This window comes from Rhinoderma darwinii, chromosome 2 (assembly GCF_050947455.1).
Source record: "Rhinoderma darwinii isolate aRhiDar2 chromosome 2, aRhiDar2.hap1, whole genome shotgun sequence".
NCBI lineage: Eukaryota > Metazoa > Chordata > Amphibia > Anura > Rhinodermatidae > Rhinoderma > Rhinoderma darwinii.
In genome coordinates this window covers 421,676,101-421,682,544 of record NC_134688.1, presented here as the reverse complement: position 1 = coordinate 421,682,544, position 6,444 = coordinate 421,676,101, and positions in this window count along the sequence as shown.

Genomic DNA, 6,444 nt, shown 5'->3' with positions numbered 1-6,444 from the left:
CATAACCATTCCCTGACCCTCCAAACCATAGGCCTAGAGGATCAAGGATCGATGATCCCCCCTCGCCGAAGCTTAGGGAGACCCAAACACACTCCTAGGCTTCTACCTGGGCTGCCACCCCAGTGTCCATCTAGGAGCCTGCATCAAGGTTGCACCTCCCCTCCGAAGAAGGGAGGCCGGGTTGCAGGGGAAAACGGAACCAGATGGCCACACATTTTCCCCCTAGACCTCAGGAGGGTCCCAGAAGGGCACCGCATCCCAAGATCCTTGTGACAAAACGTGACAAACACACAGTGAAAAACAAAATTAAATAAGTGGATGTGGGCTGTGATACAGCCTGGACATCCGCCAGGTATAAAAATTCCTCATCTCCCAGCCAGAAGGCCGGGAGAATAAAGGTGTGTTCTTAGAAGTGTGAAAGAAGAGTGCGTGCAAAGGTGCCTTCACTCAGTGGGATCCCACCCCCAGTGAGTTAGGGCACCCCAGGGTCACCAGCCCTGGGGCACATAGCAACTCGGGCTTTCAAACTACCCGACCTCCTGACCTCGATCCGGCGGTCGCCTGGTCACCTACAAATGGTACCTTTAAACCAAGTGCGTACACCAGAGCGATGACCGTTGTGGTTCCCTGCCCTCACCTCGGCGTTCTGTCATGCCCCTACGATGGCCCATCAACCACCGGGAGGGATGATTACTAACCTCAGCTTGAGCAGGTACTATACTTGATCTTAGCCAAAAGGCCGAGAAGTGGACACAAACTCCTATCACAGTTACTGATCATGATTATTAGACAGCTATAGTAAAGATCACAGTTCAGCCTCCCTATCTCTATACATATAATCTCGTAGTTTATTTAGAAGAATATATAAAGTAGGACAATCACACTGGCAGTGTTGGTACTGGCTCCAGCTGCTCATGTGATGCAGTATCATGGGATTGGCAGCATAGCACAGAGGAAAAAAAAGCAGGGTGAAATCTGAAATTCAAGATGAAGTTTGATCAGAAGCAGACACAATAATGGATTGTGGGGAAGTTAGTACAATATACATAAATAAGTCCAGAGATTGATAGACAATCAGGTGGGGGGGGGGGGTACCTTGATCAAAAATTTTGCTCTTTATGTTTCAATAATTTTTATTAAAGGTTTTCAAGTAAGACAAACCATACATCATACAGAGAGAAAAAAACAGTCAGGGGCATTCCCCGTAAATAAACATGAGGGTCAAATGTCTTCCAGGCAAAATGAACCTAAGAGATTGTCCCAAGGTATCGGAGCCATGGCTGTCAAACTTGGATGAAGACCTCCTCCTTATCTGAGACCATGCAGTGTAAACGATCATTGACCATAATCCAATTCAGTTCAGTCTTAACCAGATGAAGAGGAATCACAGGACTTTTCCAGGATGTAGCTATAGGAATTTTGGCTGTCAGGAAAAGAAAGGATACAAATTTATGAGAGGCTTTAGACAGTCCAGTCCAGGGGTCGTCTCATTAAAGGGAATGTGTTGCCAGCAAAACATGTATTTTTTTTTTAGTTAAACATTTAGTGTGTAGGTGATTAAACATTGTTCAAATTTTATTTTTTCACGAGTCAGGAAATATTATAAATTTGATTCTAATTTATAATATTTCCCAGTGCTGGTCACTAGATGGAGCTATTCCCAAAATTGCAGCATTGCATGCGGTAAAGCAACCACATTGCTTTTTGCTGCAAAATTTGGAAAAAAGCACTCGCTCTAGTGAGCTCTGAGAATCCCCCCCTCCTTTATCCTGGCTAGTGCCGGGATAAACGAGGGGATTGAACGGTCTAACCTCCTACACTGTGTGTCGCCATTTTTTGAGCTAACACACAGTGTAGTAGGTTTACATACAGTAGTAAACACACACAAACACGAACATACATAGAAATCTCTTACCTGCTCCTGCCGCCGCGGCTCCCTCCGGCCCGTCCGCTCCGTCTGCTGCCGCTGGTCCAAGTGCACAAGTCCGGAAGCCGCGACCGGAAGTAGTAATCTTACTGTCCGGCCGCGACTTCCGGTCCACAGGAAAATGGCGCCGGACGGCGCGCATTTCAAATTGGACTGTGTGGGAGCGGCGCATGCGCCGTTCCCACACAGACGGCGTACACAGAAGTGGATGGGACGGGACCCGTTCGCAGTCCCTATGGGACTGTGGCTGCCGTATTCCATGTCTGTATGTGTCGTTAATCGACACATACAGAAATGGAAAAAAAAATGGCAGCCCCCATAGGGAAGAAAAAGTGTAAAAATAAGAAAAAGTAACACACAAACACACAAATTAATCCAAACGTTTTTAATAAAGCACTAACATCTTTAACATATTAAAAAAAAAATTGTGATGACACTATTCCTTTAAGTAATGCCTGTGATGGGGACAATTTCAAGTTAATCTGAGTTATAGAATATAACATATTAAAGATTCATCGCCAAATCCGGCGTACCTTCGGTCTCCCACACATCCACAGTGTATGAAGCAAGAAGATGAGGAAGAAGGGAACATCTTGGCCAGTTTAGAGGGAACTAAATACCATCGTAAAAAAACTTTGACCAGCAAAGCATTAATAGAAATTTTCGCAGTACGTTCTGCCATATCTTGCCAGTCCCTAGTAGTAAAGGAGGTGTGTAAGTCCCTCTCCCACATAGACATATATGACAGCTTGTCCGACGGAAAAAACAAAAATGAATAAATTTTAGACACTATATGATGACCACTAGAATTATTCAAACATAAATTCTGAAATACTGAAGTATTCCGAATAACCGAAGTAGGTTTAAATGAGGACATAAAATGGTGAATCTGGTGAAAACGAAAAATCTCAGAGTCCGGTATGTGGTGGATGGACTGGTAAAAATGACAGGGTTTTACGCCTAGTCTATCACAGAAGTGTCCAATTCTGTATAGATTTTTATCCAGCCATCATCAAAACGCTGACGGTTGAATTCCCGGAGCAAAAATAGGACTAGCAAATAATCTGGCTGCAGGTGTGTGCACAGAACAGAGACGGAACCCATGACTCAACTTATCCCACAGTGCCAAAGAAGAAGAGAGGAGTGGACATAACACAGGTGGTCTGTGCTTGGGCTTCAGCCATAACAACTGGTCTACAGTGACATCCGGAGTAGCCGCCTGTTCTATAGAAATCCAACGCATTTGTTTACTTATACTGTGGAGTGAGACTAAAGGTGTCAGACGAGCCGCATAGTAGTATTTAGTGAGGTTCCGTAAACCTAAACCCCCGGATACTTTAGGAGCATACAGAATACTTTGTGGGACTCAACATCATTTCGGACCCCAAACGAAGGACAATATAAGCCTTTGAAGGTCTTTTAACCCATGAATGACCAGCCTATTTTAGACCTTAACCCCTTCCCGTCGTAAACAACTTTCAGATTTTCATTTTCGTTTTTTCCTCCCCAGCTTACAAAAACCATAACGTCTTTATTTTTCCGTCGATATAGTACTATGAGGGCTTGATTTTTGCGGGACGAGCTGTAGTTTTTCGTAGCGCCATTTATTTTGCCATATAATGTACTAGGAAACGGGAAAAAACTTATTTGTGGGGTAGAAAATGAAAAAAACAGCGATTCCTCCATGATTTTTGCGCGCCGTTTTTACGGAATTCACTGTGCAATTAAAACAACATGTTAACTTTATTCTGCGGGTCAATACGATTACGCCGATACCAAATATATATAGTTCTTTCAATATTTTACTACTTTTACAAGTAAAAACCTAAGTGTAAAAAATACAATTTATTTTGTGTCGCCAAATTCCGAGAGCCATAACTTTTTTATTTTTACGTAGATTAAGTGGTATGAGGGCTTATTTTTTGCGGGATAAGCTGTAGTTTTTAATAATACCATTTTGGGGTACATGCGACGGTTTGATCACTTTTTATTTCATTTTTTGTGGGAGATGAGGTGACCAAAAAATAGAGATTCTGGCGTTTACAATGCTTTTTTTTACGGCGTTCACCGTGAGGGTTAAATAATTATATATTGTGATAATTCAGACTTTTACGGACGCTGCGATACCAATTATGTTTATTTAATTCATTTTTTTACTATGCTCTAGGATGAAAATGGGAAAAGGGTTTTTTTTTAAACGTTTAATACTTTATTTATTTTTTACACAAAAAAAACAACTTTATTTAACAAATTGTAACTTTTTTTATTAGTCCCCCTAGGGGACTTCAACCAGCGATCGTTAGATCGCTTGCACGATATACTGCAATACCAATGTATTTTTTTTTTTCACTTTTTATTAAACTTTTTTTTTACTTTTTTATTAGTCCCACTAGGGGACTTCAATATGCGAGCATATGATCGCATTTATAATACACTTCAATACCGCTGTATTGCAGTGTATTATGCCTGCATAGAAGCCCAGTGTAACAGGTTTGTTTTCAGTTTTTGTTTGAGAGGGGGGAAATTTGTGCGAAAGAGGGTGGAATAGCAAGGAGTAAGGTGAACCCCCAGATATGAGATTTTGTCTTCTCTCCATCTCAGTTCAAAGTTAAATTGTATCAACTTGGCCATGGAATGTGGAATGCTGATGTTCAAAACCTCAGACTTGTCATGGTTGACTTTCAATCCCGAGATCTGGGAAAATTGGTCTAAGACGTGATATATATTCGGGAGGTCCGTAAGGGGAGGGATGACAAAACCAGTAAGACGTTGTCAACATAAAGTGCACATTTATGTATCTGACCCCCAACCTCAACTCCCTTTATGTCTTTATTCATCCTGATCAGGTGGGCCAGGGGCTCTATAGCCATGACAAAAGAATAGGGGATAGAGGGCACCCCTGTCTCATTCCCCTGCCTATAGTTATACGGTCTGAGAAGAATCCCTTGATCATTACCTGGGCAGATGGAGCCGAATATAGACTTCTCAAAAGGGTAATACATTTATCCCCAAACCCCCAAGGCCTCAGGACAAAAAATAAGTTGTCCCAGGTCAGGGTGTCTAAAGCCTTATGGCCAATGACAGGCATAGTGCTGCCGTATTCCGTGTTCCATCCCAGTGTGAACGAACAAGGGATATAAGATCAATGATCCTTCTAGTCTGATCAGCTGCTTGTCTGTTTGGAACTAAACCCACCTGATCAGGGTGAATGTATTGTTCTAGAAAGGCATTGAGTCTCGAACTTGTGCTCTTTAAATCTGATTCAAAATTATTGTGTAATGATGGCCTGGACAGAGGTCTCCATAACATTGCATTCACGACATTAAAATGTTAAAAAAGTACAAAGATTGTACGACCGATTGGCATATTCTTTGGCCTTACCATATATGAAGAGATATTCTTCTAAATTATTTTAGTTCTTTTGTAGAGAGCTGGTCTTTTTGAATGAAGAAGGGTGGTGCCTGGCATGACATTATGTAATATGCCCTGGGTACCATAAAGCACAGAGACACTGACAAAGGCATGTAATAGTGGCCATTCCCACCAAGTAACTACATCATGCTTACAAACAGATTATGCATTAGGTAAGAGAGGAAGAATGGCATACCGTTATAATACAAACAGTGGGTAATACAAAAAATCTTCCATCCCCAATATTAGAATTGTGAAATACACCTTTAATAAACATGTAAATGAATATGGCAAAGTGGTGTGTATGGAGCCTGTACAGTGACACACGGAGTCCCCATGGTTTCATACAGTGCAGTGTAGTATGCTGCTGTATGGTGCCTCTGTACAGCACAGCTTTCTCCGCTAGAGGAGATTACTTCCGTAATATGGTCTGCAATGAAACATGGCATAATATTGTTTTCTCAGAAATTCTGCAGAAATCTGTTAGAAAAAAATCTGAATGCTGCGTATGAAATCGAAGGCACACAGCTACAATATGTGATGTGTACAAAATGTATATGAATAGAGGGATAGATCATCTATATAGGAACCCTTGCTCTGCCAACAGATGCAGAACAACATGAGCAAGGTGTAAGCTTCCAGTTGTGTGTCAAGAGTCGGGGGGAGGCCATTTTCGGTTTCACTCATATAACGGCATTCTCCAAAAAGCAAAAGTTAAAGTCAAAAACACTGAACATCTGGAAAAGACTGGAATGACAACTGTGAACTATCCCCCACCATCAGGGCCCGATCTCACTAAGGGCCTGTTCACATCAGCGTTGGGTTCCGTCTGAGGTTTCCGTCGGTTAAACCCCGCAACGGAAAGTCAAACGGAAACCACAGCTTCCGTTTGCATCACCATGGATATCAATGATGACAGAAACGTTGCTAATCGTTTCCGTTTGTCACAATTTCGTCAGGTTTCCGTTTTTTTAGACGGAATCAATAGCGCAGTCGACTTTGATATTCTTCTGGTGAAGCCATTCTTTTGTTGATTTGGAGGTTCTGCTTTGTGTCGTTGTCATGCTGAAAGGAGAAATTCCTCTTCATCTTCAGCTTTTTAGCAG